The sequence below is a fragment of the Athalia rosae genome, chromosome 3 (genome assembly GCF_917208135.1).
Source record: "Athalia rosae chromosome 3, iyAthRosa1.1, whole genome shotgun sequence".
In the NCBI taxonomy this organism is placed as follows: domain Eukaryota; kingdom Metazoa; phylum Arthropoda; class Insecta; order Hymenoptera; family Athaliidae; genus Athalia; species Athalia rosae.
The window spans coordinates 12,461,800-12,479,802 of NC_064028.1; positions in this window are offsets into that span (position 1 = coordinate 12,461,800).

Consider the following 18,003-nt stretch of genomic DNA (forward strand, 5'->3'; position numbering starts at 1 on the left):
CGGGGGTGTCAGGTTGAGGGTGGCTTCCGCAACCTCGATCAATATGGAATATTTTTTTCATACATTCTGATTATCAGAAAAACACGTACGTCGATTTGCAACGCCGAAAGATTCTTAGTTTGAGACTTGTAATTTTTCAAAGAAAATTATCACTAGCGGAGGTGTTAGGTTGAGGGTGGCTTCCGCAACCTCGATCGATATGAAAGATCCTTTTCATACATTCTGATTATCGGAGAAACACGTTAGTCGATTTGCAACGCCGAAAGATCTCTAGTTTCGGACTTGTGATTTTTTGAAGAAAATCATCACTCGCGGGTGGTGGTCAGGTAAAGGGTGGCTTCCGCAACCTCGATCGGGATGCGATATTCTTTTCAGACATTTTAATCATTAGAGTAACACAAACGTCGAGTTGCAACGCCAAAACATCATTAGTTTGGGACTTGTAATTTTTCAAAGAAAGTTAATAATCGCGAAGGTGTCAGGTGAAGGGTGGCTCCCGCAACCTCGGTCGATATGAAATATTTTTTTCATACATTTTGATTAGCAAAAAACACGTGAGTCCATTTGCAACGCCGAAAGATTTCTAGTTTGGGACTCGTAATTCTCCAAAGAAAGTTAATAATCGCGGGGGTGTCAGGTTAAGGGTGGCTTCCGCAACCTCGACCGGAATGCATCATTCCTTTCATGAATTCTGATCATCAGAGTAACACGTACGTCGAGTTGCAACGCCGGGAGATTCCTAGTTTGGGACTTGTAATTCTTCAGAGAAAATTATCACTCGCGGGGGGTGTCAGGTTGAGGGTGGCTTCCGCAACCTCGATCTGGATGCGATATTTTTTTCAGACATTTTGATCATTAGAGTCACACAAACGTCGAGTTGCAACGCCAAAACATTATTAGTTTGGGACTTGTAATTTTTCAAAGAAAGTTAATAATCGCGGTGGTGTCAGGTGAAGAATGGCTTCCGCAACCTTGATCAGGATGCAATTTTTGTTTCATAATTCTGATCATCAGAGTAACACGTGAGTCCATTTGCAACGCCGAAAGATTTTTAGTTTGGGACTTGTAAATCTTCAAAGAAAGTCAATAATCGCGGGGGTGTCAGGTTAAGGGTGGCTTCCGCAACCTCGACCGGGATGCATCATTCCTTTCATGAATTCTAATTATCGGAGAAACACGTAAGTCGATTTGCAACGCCGAAAGATCTCTAGTTTGGGACTTGTAATTCTCCAAAGAAAGTTAATAATCGCGGGGGTGTCAGGTTAAGGGTGGCTTCCGCAACTTCGACCGGAATGCATCATTTCTTCCATGAATTCTGATCATCAGAGTAACACGTACGTCGAGTTGCAACGCCGGGAGATTCCTAGTTTGGGACTTGTAATTCTTCAAAGAAAATTATCACTCGCGGGGGTGTCAGGTTGAGGGTGGCTTCCGCAACCTCGATCGGGATGCGATATTTTTTCAATTCATTCTGATCATCAGAATGACACGTACGTCGAGTTGCAACGCCAAGAGATTTTAAGTTTGAGACTTGTAATTTTTCAAAGAAAATTATCACTAGCGGGGGTGTCAGGTTGAGGGTGGCTTCCGCAACCTCGATCAATATGGAATATTTTTTTCATACATTCTGATTATCAGAAAAACACGTACGTCGATTTGCAACGCCGAAAGATTCTTAGTTTGAGACTTGTAATTTTTCAAAGAAAATTATCACTAGCGGAGGTGTTAGGTTGAGGGTGGCTTCCGCAACCTCGATCGATATGAAAGATCCTTTTCATACATTCTGATTATCGGAGAAACACGTTAGTCGATTTGCAACGCCGAAAGATCTCTAGTTTCGGACTTGTGATTTTTTGAAGAAAATCATCACTCGCGGTGGTGTCAGGTAAAGGGTGGCTTCCGCAACCTCGATCGGGATGCGATATTCTTTTCAGACATTTTAATCATTAGAGTAACACAAACGTCGAGTTGCAACGCCAAAACATCATTAGTTTGGGACTTGTAATTTTTCAAAGAAAGTTAATAATCGCGAAGGTGTCAGGTGAAGGGTGGCTCCCGCAACCTCGGTCGATATGAAATATTTTTTTCATACATTTTGATTAGCAAAAAACACGTGAGTCCATCTGCAACGCCGAAAGATTTCTAGTTTGGGACTCGTAATTCTCCAAAGAAAGTTAATAATCGCGGGGGTGTCAGGTTAAGGGTGGCTTCCGCAACCTCGACCGGAATGCATCATTCCTTTCATGAATTCTGATCATCAGAGTAACACGTACGTCGAGTTGCAACGCCGGGAGATTCCTAGTTTGGGACTTGTAATTCTTCAAAGAAAATTATCACTCGCGGGGGTGTCAGGTTGAGGGTGGCTTCCGCAACCTCGATCTGGATGCGATATTTTTTTCAGACATTTTGATCATTAGAGTCACACAAACGTCGAGTTGCAACGCCAAAACATTATTAGTTTGGGACTTGTAATTTTTCAAAGAAAGTTAATAATCGCGGTGGTGTCAGGTGAAGAATGGCTTCCGCAACCTTGATCAGGATGCAATTTTTGTTTCATAAATTCTGATCATCAGAGTAACACGTGAGTCCATTTGCAACGCCGAAAGATTTTTAGTTTGGGACTTGTAAATCTTCAAAGAAAGTCAATAATCGCGGGGGTGTCAGGTTAAGGGTGGCTTCCGCAACCTCGACCGGGATGCATCATTCCTTTCATGAATTCTGATTATCGGAGAAACACGTAAGTCGATTTGCAACGCCGAAAGATCTCTAGTTTGGGACTTGTAATTCTCCAAAGAAAGTTAATAATCGCGGGGGTGTCAGGTTAAGGGTGGCTTCCGCAACCTCGATCAGGATGCAATTTCTGTTTCATAAATTCTGATCATCAGAGTAACACGTGAGTCCATTTGCAACGCCGAAAGATTTTTAGTTTGGGACTTGTAATTCTTCAAAGAAAGTTAATAATCGCGGGGGTGTCAGGTTAAGGGTGGCTTCCGCGACCTCGACCGGGATGCATCATTCCTTTCATGAATTCTGATCATCAGAGTAACACGTACGTCGAGTTGCAACGCCGGGAGATCCCTAGTTTGGGACTTGTAATTCTTCAAAGAAAGTTAATAATCGCGGGGGTGTCAGGTTAAGGGTGGCTTCCGCAACCTCGACCAGGATGCATCATTTCTTCCATGAATTCTGATCATCAGAGTAACACGTACGTCGAGTTGCAACGCCGGGAGATTCCTAGTTTGGGACTTGTAATTCTTCAAAGAAAATTATCACTCGCGGGGGTGTCAGGTTGAGGGTGGCTTCCGCAACCTCGATCGGGATGCGATATTTTTTCAATTCATTCTGATTATTAGAATGACACGTACGTCGAGTTGCAACGCCAAGAGATTTTAAGTTTGAGACTTGTAATTTTTCAAAGAAAATTATCACTAGCGGGGGTGTCAGGTTGAGGGTGGCTTCCGCAACCTCGATCAATATGGAATATTTTTTTCATACATTCTGATTATCAGAAAAACACGTACGTCGATTTGCAACGCCGAAAGATTCTTAGTTTGAGACTTGTAATTTTTCAAAGAAAATTATCACTCGCGGTGGTGTCAGGTGAAGGGTGGCTTCCGCAACTTCGATCGGGATGCGATATTTTTTTCAGACATTTTAATCATTAGAGTAACACGAACGTCGAGTTGCAACGCCAAAACATCATTAGTTTAGGACTTGTAATTTTTCAAAGAAAGTTAATAATCGCGGTGGTTTCAGGTGAAGGGTGGCTTCCGCAACCTCGATCAATATGGAATATTCTTTCAATACATTCTGATTATCAGAATGACACGTACTTTGAGTTGCAACGCCAAGAGATTTTTAGTTTGAGACTTGTAATTTTTCGAAGAAAATTATCACTAGCGGGGGTGTCAGGTTGAGGGTGGCTTTCGCAACCTCGATCGATATGAAATATTTTTTTTATACATTTTGATTATCAAAGTAACACGAACGTCGAGTTGCAACGCCAAAACATCATTAGTTTGGGACTTGTAATTTTTCAAAGAAAGGTCATAATCGCGGTGGTGTCAGGTGAAGGGTGGCTTCCGCGACCTCGATCGGGATGCAATATTCTCCTAATACATTCTGATTATCAGAATAACACGTATGCCGATTTGCAACGCCAAACGATCCCTAGTTTGGGACTTGTAATTCTTCAAAGAAAATTATCACTCGCGGTAGTGTCAGGTGAAGGGTGGCTTCCGCAACCTCGATCGGGATGCGATATTCTTTTCAGACATTTTAATCATCAGAGTAACACGTATGTCGATTTGCAACGCCGAAAGATCCCTAGTTTGGGACTTGTAATTTTTCAAAGAAAATTATCACCAGCGGAGGTGTTAGGTTAAAGGTGGCTTCCGCAACCTCGATCGATATGAAAGATCCTTTTCATACATTCTGATTATCGGAGAAACACGTTAGTCGATTTGCAACGCCGAAAGATCTCTAGTTTGGGACTTGTGATTTTTTGAAGAAAATCATCACTCGCGGTGGTGTCAGGTCAAGGGTGGCTTCCGCATCCTCGATCGGGATGCGATATTCTTTCCAGACATCTTAACTATTAGAGTAACACAAACGTCGTGTTGCAACGCCAAAACATCATTAGTTTGGGACTTGTAATTTTTCAAAGAAAGTTAATAATCGCGAAGGTGTCAGGTGAAGGGTGGCTCCCGACACCTCGGTCGATATGAAATATTTTTTTCATACATTTTGATTAGCAGAGTAACACGTGAGTCCATTTGCAACGCCGAAAGATTTCTAGTTTGGGACTTGTAATTCTTCAAAGAAAGTTAATAATCGCGGGGGTGTCAGGTTAAGGGTGGCTTCCGCAACCTCGACCGGGATGCATCATTTCTTTTATGAATTCTGATCATCAGAGTAACACGTACGTCGAGTTGCAACGCCGGGAGATTCCTAGTTTGGGACTTGTAATTCTTCAAAGAAAATTATCACTCGCGGGGGTGTCAGGTTGAGGGTGGCTTCCGCATTCTCGACCGATATGGAATATCCTCTTAATACATTCTGATTATTAGAGTAACACCTACGTCGAGTTGCAACGCCGGGAGATTCCTAGTTTGGGACTTGTAATTCTTCAAAGAAAATTATCACTCGCGGTGGTGTCAGGTGAAGGGTGGCTTCCGAAACCTCGATCGGGATGCGATATTCTTTTCAGACATTTTAATCATGAGAGTAACACAAACGTAGAGTTGCAACGCCAAAACATCATTAGTTTGGGACTTGTAATTTTTCAAAGAAAATTATCACTTGCGGGGGTGTCAGGTTAAGGGTGGCTTCCGCAACCTCGATCGATATGGAATATCCTTTCCATACATTCTGATTATCAGAGTAACACGTACGTCGAGTTGCAACGCCGAAAGATTCTTAGTTTGAGACTTGTAATTTTTCAAAGAAAATTATCACTCGCAGTGGTGTCAGGTGAAGGGTGGCTTTCGCAACCTCGATCGGGATGCGATATTTTTCTCAGACATTTAATCATTAGAGTAACACAAACGTCGAGTTGCAACGCAAAAACATCATTAGTTTGGGACTTGTAATTTTTCAAAGAAAGTTAATAATCGCGGTGGTGTCACATGAAGGGTGGCTTCCGCAACCTCGGTCGATATGAAATATTCTTTTCATACATTTTGATTAGCAGAGTAACACGTGAGTCCATTTGCAACGCCGAAAGATTTCTAGTTTGGGACTTATAATTCTTCAAAGAAAGTTAATAATCGCGGGGGTGTCAGGTTAAGGGTGGCTTGCGCAACCTCGACCGGGATGCATCATTTTTCTCATGAATTCTGATCATCAGAGTAACACGTGAGTCCATTTGCAACGCCGAAAGATTTCTAGTTTGGGACTTGTAATTCTTCAAAGAAAATTATCACTCGCGGGGGTGTCAGGTTGAGGGTGGCTTCCGCAACCTCGATCAGGATGCAATTTTTGTTCCATAAATTCTGATCATCAGAGTAACACGTGAGTCCATTTGCAACGCCGGGAGATTCCTAGTTTGGGACTTGTAATTCTTCAAAGAAAATTATCACTCGCGGTGGTGTCAGGTCAAGGGTGGCTTCCGCAACCTCGATCGGGATGCAATATTCTTTCCAGACATCTTAACTATTAGAGTAACACAAACGTCGAGTTGCAACGCCAAAACATCATTAGTTTGGGACTTGTAATTTTTCAAAGAAAGTTAATAATCGCGAAGGTGTCAGGTGAAGGGTGGCTCCCGCAACCTCGGTCGATATGAAATATTTTTTTCATACATTTTGATTAGCAGAGTAACACGTGAGTCCATTTGCAACGCCGAAAGATTTCTAGTTTGGGACTTGTAATTCTTCAAAGAAAGTTAATAATCGCGGGGGTGTCAGGTTAAGGGTGGCTTCCGCAACCTCGACCGGGATGCATCATTTCTTTTATGAATTCTGATCATCAGAGTAACACGTACGTCGAGTTGCAACGCCGGGAGATTCCTAGTTTGGGACTTGTAATTCTTCAAAGAAAATTATCACTCGCGGGGGTGTCATGTTGAGGGTGGCTTCCGCAACCTTGATCAATATGGAATATTTTTTTCATACATTCTGATTATCAGAGAAACACGTACGTCGATTTGCAACGCCGAAAGATTCTTAGTTTAAGACTTGTAATTTTTCAAAGAAAATTATCACGAGCGGAGGTGTTAGGTTGAAGGTGGCTTCCGCAACCTCGATCGATATGAAAGATCCTTTTCATACATTCTGATTATCGGAGAAACACGTAAGTCGATTTGCAACGCCGAAAGATCTCTAGTTTGGGACTTGTAATTCTTCAAAGAAAGTTAATAATCGCGGGGGTGTCAGGTTAAGGGTGGCTTCCGCAACCTTAATCAGGATGCAATTTTTGTTCCATAAATTCTGATCATCAGAGTAACACGTGAGTCCATTTGCAACGCCGAAAGATTTTTAGTTTGGGACTTGTAATTCTTCAAAGAAAGTTATTAATCGCGGGGGTGTCAGGTTAAGGGTGGCTTCCGCAACCTCGACCGGGATGCATCATTCCTTTCATGAATTCTGATCATCAGAGTAACACGTACGTCGAGTTGCAACGCCGGGAGATTCCTAGTTTGGGACTTGTAATTCTTCAAAGAAAATTATCACTCGCGGGGGTGTCAGGTTGAGGGTGGCTTCCGCAACCTCGATCGGGATGCGATATTCTTTGAGGACATCTTGATCATTAGAGTAACACAAACGTCGAGTTGCAACGCCAAAACATCATTAGTTTGGGACTTGTAATTTTTCAAAGAAAGTTAATAATCGCGGTGGTGTCAGGTGAAGAATGGCTTCCGCAACCTCGATCAGGATGCAATTTTTGTTCCATAAATTCTGATCATCAGAGTAACACGTGAGTCCATTTGCAACGCCGAAAGATTTTCAGTTTGGGACTTGTAATTCTTCAAAGAAAGTCAATAATCGCGGGGGTGTCAGGTTAAGGGTGGCTTCCGCAACCTCGACCGGGATGCATCATTCCTTTCATGAATTCTGATTATCGGAGAAACACGTAAGTCGATTTGCAACGCCGAAAGATCTCTAGTTTGGGACTTGTAATTCTTCAAAGAAAGTCAATAATCGCGGGGGTGTCAGGTTAAGGGTGGCTTCCGCAACCTCGATCAGGATGCAATCTTTGTTTCATAAATTCTGATCATCAGAGTAACACGTGAGTCCATTTGCAACGCCGAAAGATTTTTAGTTTGGGACTTGTAATTCTTCGAAGAAAGTTAATAATCGCGGGGGTGTCAGGTTAAGGGTGGCTTCCGCAACCTCGACCGGGATGCATCATTCCTTTCATGAATTCTGATCATCAGAGTAACACGTACGTCGAGTTGCAACGCCGGGAGATCCCTAGTTTGGGACTTGTAATTCTTCAAAGAAAATTATCACTCGCGGTGGTGTCAGGTGAAGGGTGGCTTCCGCAACTTCGATCGGGATGCGATATTTTTTTCAGACATTTCAATCATAAGAGTAACACGAACGTCGATTTGCAACGCCAAAACATCATTAGTTTGGGACTTGTAATTTTTCAAAGAAAGTTGATAATCGCGGTGGTGTCAGGTGAAGGGTGGCTTCCGCAACCTCGATCAATATGGAATATTCTTTCAATACATTCTGATCATCAGAGTAACACGTACGTCGAGTTGCAACGCCGGGAGATTCCTAGTTTGGGACTTGTAATTCTTCAAAGAAAATTATCACTCGCGGGGGTGTCAGGTTGAGGGTGGCTTCCGCAACCTCGATCAATATAGAATATCTTTTTCATACATTTCGATTATCAGAGTAACACGTTCGTCGATTTACAACGCCGAAAGATTCTTAGTTTGAGACTTGTAATTTTTCAAAGAAAATTATCACTAGCGGAGGTGTTAGGTTAAAGGTGGCTTCCGCAACCTCGATCGATATGAAAGATCCTTTTCATACATTCTGATTATCGGAGAAACACGTTAGTCGATTTGCAACGCCGAAAGATCTCTAGTTTGGGACTTGTAATTCTTCAAAGAAAGTTAATGATCGCAGGGGTGTCAGGTTAAGGGTGGCTTCCGCAACCTCAATCAGGATGCAATTTTTGTTTCATAAATTCTGATCATCAGAGTAACACGTGAGTCCATTTGCAACGCCGAAAGATTTTTAGTTTGGGACTTGTAATTCTTCAAAGAAAGTTAATAATCGCGGGGGTGTCAGATTGAGGGTGGCTTCCGCAACCTCGACCGGGATGCATCATGTCTTTTATGAATTCTGATCATCAGAGCAACACGTACGTCGAGTTGCAACGCCGGGAGATTCCTAGTTTGGGACTTGTAATTCTTCAAAGAAAATTATCACTCGCGGGGGTGTCAGGTTGAGGGTGGCTTCCGCAACCTCGATCAATATGGAATATTTTTTTCATACATTCTGATTTTCGGAGAAACACGTACGTCGATTTGCAACGCCGAAAGATTCTTAGTTTGAGACTTGTAATTTTTCAAAGAAAATTATCACTAGCGGAGGTGTTAGGTTGAAGGTGGCTCCCGCAACCTCGATCGATATGAAAGATCCTTTTCATACATTCTGATTATCGGAGAACCACGTCAGTCGATTTGCAACGCCGAAAGATCTCTAGTTTGGGACTTGTGATTCTTCAAAGAAAGTTAATAATCGCGGGGGTGTCAGGTTAAGGGTGGCTTCCGCAACCTCAATCAGGGTGCAATTTTTGTTCCATAAATTCTGATCATCAGAGTAACACGTGAGTCCATTTTCAACGCCGAAAGATTTTGAGTTTGGGACTTGTAATTCTTCAAAGAAAGTTAATAATCGCGGGGGTGTCAGGTTAAGGGTGGCTTCCGCAACCTCGACCGGGATGCATCATCCCTTTCATGAATTCTGATCATCAGAGTAACACGTACGTCGAGTTGCAACGCCGGGAGATTCCTAGTTTGGGACTTGTAATTCTTCAAAGAAAATTATCACTCGCGGGGGTGTCAGGTTGAGGGTGGCTTCCGCAACCTCGATCGGGATGCGATATTCTTTTAAGACATCTTGATCATTAGAGTAACACAAAAGTCGAGTTGCAACGCCAAAACATCATTAGTTTGGGACTTGTAATTTTTCAAAGAAAGTTAATAATCGCGGTGGTGTCAGGTGAAGAATGGCTTCCGCAACCTCACTCAGGATGCAATTTTTGTTCCATAAATTCTGATCATCAGAGTAACACGTGAGTCCATTTGCAACGCCGAAAGATTTTTAGTTTGGGACTTGTAATTCTTCAAAGAAAGTCAATAATCGCGGGGGTGTCAGATTGAGGGTGGCTTCCGCAACCTCGACCGGGATGCATCATTTCTTTTATGAATTCTGATCATCAGAGCAACACGTACGTCGAGTTGCAACGCCGGGAGATTCCTAGTTTGGGACTTGTAATTCTTCGAAGAAAATTATCACTCGCGGGGGTGTCAGGTTGAGGGTGGCTTCCGCAACCTCGATCAATATGGAATATTTTTTTCATACATTCTGATTTCCGGAGAAACACGTACGTCGATTTGCAACGCCGAAAGATTCTTAGTTTGAGACTTGTAATTTTTCAAAGAAAATTATCACTAGCGGAGGTGTTAGGTTGAAGGTGGCTCCCGCAACATCGATCGATATGAAAGATCCTTTTCATACATTCTGATTATCGGAGAAACACGTCAGTCGATTTGCAACGCCGAAAGATCTCTAGTTTGGGACTTGTGATTCTTCAAAGAAAGTTAATAATCGCGGGGGTGTCAGGTTAAGGGTGGCTTCCGCAACCTCAATCAGGATGCAATTTTTGTTCCATAAATTCTGATCATCAGAGTAACACGTGAGTCCATTTGCAACGCCGAAAGATTTTGAGTTTGGGACTTGTAATTCTTCAAAGAAAGTTAATAATCGCGGGGGTGTCAGGTTAAGGGTGGCTTCCGCAACCTCGACCGGGATGCATCATTCCTTTCATGAATTCTGATCATCAGAGTAACACGTACGTCGTTGTGCAACGCCGGGAGATTCCTAGTTTGGGACTTGTAATTCTTCAAAGAAAATTATCACTCGCGGGGGTGTCAGGTTGAGGGTGGCTTCCGCAACCTCGATCAATATGGAATATTTTTTTCATACATTCTGATTTTCGGAGAAACACGTACGTCGATTTGCAACGCCGAAAGATTCTTAGTTTGAGACTTGTAATTTTTCAAAGAAAATTATCACTAGCGGAGGTGTTAGGTTGAAGGTGGCTCCCGCAACCTCGATCGATATGAAAGATCCTTTTCATACATTCTGATTATCGGAGAAACACGTCAGTCGATTTGCAACGCCGAAAGATCTCTAGTTTGGGACTTGTAATTCTTCAAAGAAAGTTAATAATCGCGGGGGTGTCTGGTTAAGGGTGGCTTCCGCAACCTCAATCAGGATGCAATTTTTGTTCCATAAATTCTGATCATCAGAGTAACACGTGAGTCCATTTGCAACGCCGAAAGATTTTTGTTTGGGACTTGTAATTCTTCAAAGAAAGTCATTAATCGCGGGGGTGTCAGGTTAAGGGTGGCTTCCGCAACCTCGACCGGGATGCATCATTCCTTTCATGAATTCTGATCATCAGAGTAACACGTACGTCGAGTTGCAACGCCGGGAGATTCCTAGTTTGGGACTTGTAATTCTTCAAAGAAAATTATCACTCGCGGGGGTGTCAGGTTGAGGGTGGCTTCCGCAACCTCGATCGGGATGCGATATTCTTTGAGGACATCTTGATCATTAGAGTAACACAAACGTCGAGTTGCAACGCCAAAACATCATTAGTTTGGGACTTGTAATTTTTCAAAGAAAGTTAATAATAGCGGTGGTGTCAGGTGAAGAATGGCTTCCGCAACCTCGATCAGGATGCAATTTTTGTTCCATAAATTCTGATCATCAGAGTAACACGTGAGTCCATTTGCAACGCCGAAAGATTTTCAGTTTGGGACTTGTAATTCTTCAAAGAAAGTCAATAATCGCGGGGGTGTCAGGTTAAGGGTGGCTTCCGCAACCTCGACCGGGATGCATCATTCCTTTCATGAATTCTGATTATCGGAGAAACACGTAAGTCGATTTGCAACGCCGAAAGATCTCTAGTTTGGGACTTGTAATTCTTCAAAGAAAGTCAATAATCGCGGGGGTGTCAGGTTAAGGGTGGCTTCCGCAACCTCGATCAGGATGCGATCTTTGTTTCATAAATTCTGATCATCAGAGTAACACGTGAGTCCATTTGCAACGCCGAAAGATTTTTAGTTTGGGACTTGTAATTCTTCGAAGAAAGTTAATAATCGCGGGGGTGTCAGGTTAAGGGTGGCTTCCGCAACCTCGACCGGGATGCATCATTCCTTTCATGAATTCTGATCATCAGAGTAACACGTACGTCGAGTTGCAACGCCGGGAGATCCCTAGTTTGGGACTTGTAATTCTTCAAAGAAAATTATCACTCGCGGTGGTGTCAGGTGAAGGGTGGCTTCCGCAACTTCGATCGGGATGCGATATTTTTTTCAGACATTTCAATCATAAGAGTAACACGAACGTCGATTCGCAACGCCAAAACATCATTAGTTTGGGACTTGTAATTTTTCAAAGAAAGTTGATAATCGCGGTGGTGTCAGGTGAAGGGTGGCTTCCGCAACCTCGATCAATATGGAATATTCTTTCAATACATTCTGATCATCAGAGTAACACGTACGTCGAGTTGCAACGCCGGGAGATTCCTAGTTTGGGACTTGTAATTCTTCAAATAAAATTATCACTCGCGGGGGTGTCAGGTTGAGGGTGGCTTCCGCAACCTCGATCAATATAGAATATCTTTTTCATACATTTCGATTATCAGAGTAACACGTTCGTCGATTTACAACGCCGAAAGATTCTTAGTTTGAGACTTGTAATTTTTCAAAGAAAATTATCACTAGCGGAGGTGTTAGGTTAAAGGTGGCTTCCGCAACCTCGATCGATATGAAAGATCCTTTTCATACATTCTGATTATCGGAGAAACACGTTAGTCGATTTGCAACGCCGAAAGATCTCTAGTTTGGGACTTGTAATTCTTCAAAGAAAGTTAATAATCGCGGGGGTGTCAGGTTAAGGGTGGCTTCCGCAACCTCACTCAGGATGCAATTTTTGTTTCATGAATTCTGATCATCAAAGTAACACGTGAGTCCATTTGCAACGCCGAAAGATTTTTAGTTTGGGACTTGTAATTCTTCAAAGAAAGTCAATAATCGCGGGGGTGTCAGATTGAGGGTGGCTTCCGCAACCTCGACCGGGATGCATCATTTCTTTTATGAATTCTGATCATCAGAGCAACACGTACGTCGAGTTGCAACGCCGGGAGATTCCTAGTTTGGGACTTGTAATTCTTCAAAGAAAATTATCACTCGCGGGGGTGTCAGGTTGAGGGTGGCTTCCGCAACCTCGATCAATATGGAATATTTTTTTCATACATTCTGATTTTCGGAGAAACACGTACGTCGATTTGCAACGCCGAAAGATTCTTAGTTTGAGACTTGTAATTTTTCAAAGAAAATTATCACTAGCGGAGGTGTTAGGTTGAAGGTGGCTCCCGCAACCTCGATCGATATGAAAGATCCTTTTCATACATTCTGATTATCGGAGATACACGTCAGTCGATTTGCAACGCCGAAAGATCTCTAGTTTGGGACTTGTGATTCTTCAAAGAAAGTTAATAATCGCGGGGGTGTCAGGTTAAGGGTGGCTTCCGCAACCTCAATCAGGATGCAATTTTTGTTCCATAAATTCTGATCATCAGAGTAACACGTGAGTCCATTTGCAACGCCGAAAGATTTTGAGTTTGGGACTTGTAATTCTTCAAAGAAAGTTAATAATCGCGGGGGTGTCAGGTTAAGGGTGGCTTCCGCAACCTCGACCGGGATGCATCATTCCTTTCATGAATTCTGATCATCAGAGTAACACGTACGTCGAGTTGCAACGCCGGGAGATTCCTAGTTTGGGACTTGTAATTCTTCAAAGAAAATTATCACTCACGGGGGTGTCAGGTTGAGGGTGGCTTCCGCAACCTCGATCGGGATGCGATATTCTTTTAAGACATCTTGATCATTAGAGTAACACAAACGTCGAGTTGCAACGCCAAAACATCATTAGTTTGGGACTTGTAATTTTTCAAAGAAAGTTAATAATCGCGGTGGTGTCAGGTGAAGGGTGGCTTCTGCAACCTCGATCGGGATGCAATATTCTTCCAATACATTCTGATTATCAGAATAACACGTATGCCGATTTGTAACGCCAAAAGATCCCCAGTTTGGGACTTGTAATTCTTCAAAGAAAATTATCACTCGCGGGGGTGTCAGGTTAAGGGTGGCTTCCGCAACCTCGATCGATAGGAAATATTCTTTTCATACATTCTGAACATCAGAGTGACACGTACGTCAAGTTGGAACGCCGAGAGATTCTTAGTTTGGAACTTGTAATTTTTCAAAGAAATTATCACTCGCGGGGGTGTCAGGTTGAGGGTGGCTTCCGCATTCTCGACCAATATGGAATATCCTTTCTATACATTCTGATTATTAGAGTAACACCTACGTCGAGTTGCAACGCCGGAAGATTCTTAGTTTGAGACTTGAAATTTTTCAAAGAAAATTATCACTTGCGGTAGTGTCAGGTGAAGGGTGGCTTCCGCAACCTCGATCGGGATGCGATATTCTTTTCAGACATTTTAATCATCAGAGTAACACGTATGTCGATTTGCAACGCCGAAAGATCCCTAGTTTGGGACTTGTAATTTTTCAAAGAAAATTATCACTTGCGGGGGTGTCAGGTGAGGGGGGCTTCCGCAACCTCGATCGATATGGAATATCCTTTCCATACATTCTGATTATTAGAGTCACAAATACGTCGAGTTGCAACGCCGAAAGATTCTTAGTTTGAGACTTGTAATTTTTCAAAGAAAATTATCACTCGCGGTAGTGTCAGGTGAAGGGTGGCTTCCGCAACCTCGATCGGGATGCGATATTCTTTTCAGACATTTTCATCATTAGAGTAACACAAACGTCGAGTTGCAACGCCAAAACATCATTAGATTGGGACTTGTAATTTTTCAATGAAAGTTAATAATCGCGGTGGTGTCAGGTGAAGGGTGGCTTCCGCAACCTCGACCGGGATGCATCATTTCTTTCATGAATTCTGATCATCGAAGTAACACGTACGTCGAGTTGCAACGCCGGGAGATTCCTAGTTTGGGACTTGTAATTCTTCAAAGAAAATTATCACTCGCGGTGGTGTCAGGTGAAGGGTGGCTTCCGAAACCTCGATCGGGATGCGATATTCTTTTCAGACATTTTAATCATGAGAGTAACACAAACGTCGAGTTGCAACGCCAAAACATCATTAGTTTGGGACTTGTAATTTTTCAAAGAAAATTATCACTTGCGGGGGTGTCAGGTTAAGGGTGGCTTCCGCAACCTCGATCGATATGGAATATCCTTTCCATACATTCTGATTATCAGAGTAACACGTACGTCGAGTTGCAACGCCGAAAGATTCTTAGTTTGAGACTTGTAATTTTTCAAAGAAAATTATCACTCGCAGTGGTGTCAGGTGAAGGGTGGCTTCCGCAACCTCGATCAGGATGCGATATTTTTCTCAGACATTTAATCATTAGAATAACACAAACGTCGAGTTGCAACGCCAAAACATCATTAGTTTGGGACTTGTTATTTTTCAAAGAAAGTTAATAATCGCGGTGGTGTCACATGAAGGGTGGCTTCCGCAAGCTCGGTCGATATGAAATATTTTTTTCATACATTTTGATTAGCAGAGTAACACGTGAGTCCATTTGCAACGCCGAAAGATTTCTAGTTTGGGACTTGTAATTCTTCAAAGAAAGTTAATAATCGCGGGGGTGTCGAGTTAAGGGTGGCTTGCGCAACCTCGAACGGGATGCATCATTTCTCTCATGAATTCTGATCATCAGAGTAACACGTGAGTCCATTTGCAACGCCAAAAGATTTCTAGTTTGGGACTTGTAATTCTTCAAAGAAAATTATCACTCGCGGTGGTGTCAGGTTAAGGGTGGCTTCCGCAACCTTGATCAGGATGCAATTTTTGTTCCATTAATTCTGATCATCAGAGTAACACGTGAGTCCATTTGCAACGCCGAAAGATTTTTAGTTTGGGACTTGTAATTCTTCAAAGAAAGTCAATAATCGCAGGGGTGTCAGGTTAAGGGTGGCTTCCGCAACCTCGACCGGGATGCATCATTCTTTTCATGAATTCTGATCATCAGAGTAACACGTACGTCGAGTTGCAACGCCGGGAGATTCCTAGTTTGGGACTTGTAATTCTTCAAAGAAAATTATCACTCGCGGGGGTGTCAGGTTGAGGGTGGCTTCCGCAACCTCGATCGGGATGCGATATTCTTTTCAGACATTTTGATCATTAGAGTAACACAAACGTCGAGTTGCAACGCCAAAACATCATTAGTTTGGGACTTGTAATTTTTCAAAGAAAGTTAATAATCGCGGTGGTGTCAGGTAAAGAATGGCTCCCGCAACCTCGGTCGATGTGAAATATTTTTTTCATACATTTTGATCATCAGAGTAACACGTGAGTCCATTTGCAACGCCGAAAGATTTCTAGTTTGGGACTTGTAATTCTTCAAAGAAAGTTAATAATCGCGGGGGTGTCAGGTTAAGGGTGGCTTCCGCAACCTCGACCGGGATGCATCATTTCTTCCATGAATTCTGATCATCAGAGTAACACGTACGTCGAGTTGCAACGCCGGGAGATTCCTAGTTTGGGACTTGTTATTCTTCAAAGAAAATTATCACTCGCGGGGGTGTCAGGTTGAGGGTGGCTTCCGCAACCTCGATCAATATGGAATATTTTTTTCATACATTTTGATTATCAGAGAAACACGTACGTCGATTTACAACGCCGAAAGATTCTTAGTTTGAGACTTGTAATTTTTCAAAGAAAATTATCACTAGCGGAGGTGTTAGGTTGAAGGTGGCTTCCGCAACCTCGATCGATATGAAAGATCCTTTTCATACATTCTGATTATCGGAGAAACACGTTAGTCGATTTGCAACGCCGAAAGATCTCTAGTTTGGGACTTGTGATTTTTTGAAGAAAATCATCACTCGCGGTGGTGTCAGGTAAAGGGTGGCTTCCGCAACCTCGATCGGGATGCGATATTCTTTCCAGACATTTTCATCATTAGAGTAACACAAACGTCGAGTTGCAACGCCAAAACATCATTAGTTTGGGACTTGTAATTTTTCAAAGAAAGTTAATAATCGCGAAGGTGTCAGGTGAAGGGTGGCTCCCGCAACCTCGGTCGATATGAAATATTTTTTTCATACATTTTGATTAGCAGAGTAACACGTGAGTCCATTTGCAACGCCGAAAGATTTCTAGTTTGGGACTTGTAATTCTTCAAAGAAAGTTAATAATCGCGGGGGTGTCAGGTTAAGGGTGGCTTCCGCAACCTCGACCGGGATGCATCATTTCTTTCATGAATTCTAATCATCAGAGTAACACGTACGTCGAGTTGCAACGCCGGGAGATTCCTAGTTTCGGACTTGTAATTCTTCAAAGAAAATTATCACTCGCGGGGGTGTCAGGTTGAGGGTGGCTTCCGCAACCTCGATTGGGATGCGATATTCTTTTAAGACATTTTGATCATTAGAGTAACACAAACGTCGAGTTGCAACGCCAAAACATCATTAGTTTGGGACTTGTAATTTTTCAAAGAAAGTTAATAATCGCGGTGGTGTCAGGTGAAAAATGGCTCCCGCAACCTAGGTCGATGTGAAATATTTTTTTCATACATTTTGATTAGCAGAGTAACACGTGAGTCCATTTGCAACGCTGAAAGATTTCTAGTTTGGGACTTGTAATTCTTCAAAGAAAGTTAATAATCGCGGGGGTGTCAGTTCAAGGGTGGCTTCCGCAACCTCGACCGGGATGCATCATTCCTTCCATGAATTCTGATCATCGGAGTAACACGTACGTCGAGTTGCAACGCCGGGAGATTCCTAGTTTGGGACTTGTTATTCTTCAAAGAAAATTATCACTCGCGGGGGTGTCAGGTTGAGGGTGGCTTCCGCAACCTCGATCAATATGGATTATTTTTTTCATACATTTTGATTATCAGAGAAACACGTACGTCGATTTACAACGCCGAAAGATTCTTAGTTTGAGACTTGTAATTTTTCAAAGAAAATTATCACTAGCGGAGGTGTTAGGTTGAAGGTGGCTTCCGCAACCTCGATCGATATGAAAGATCCTCTTCATACATTCTGATTATCGGAGAAACACGTAAGTCGATTTGCAACGCCGAAAGATCTCTAGTTTGGGACTTGTAATTCTTCGAAGAAAGTTAATAATCGCGGGGGTGTCAGGTTGAGGGTGGCTTCCGCAACCTCGATCAGGATGCAATTTTTGTTTCATAAATTCT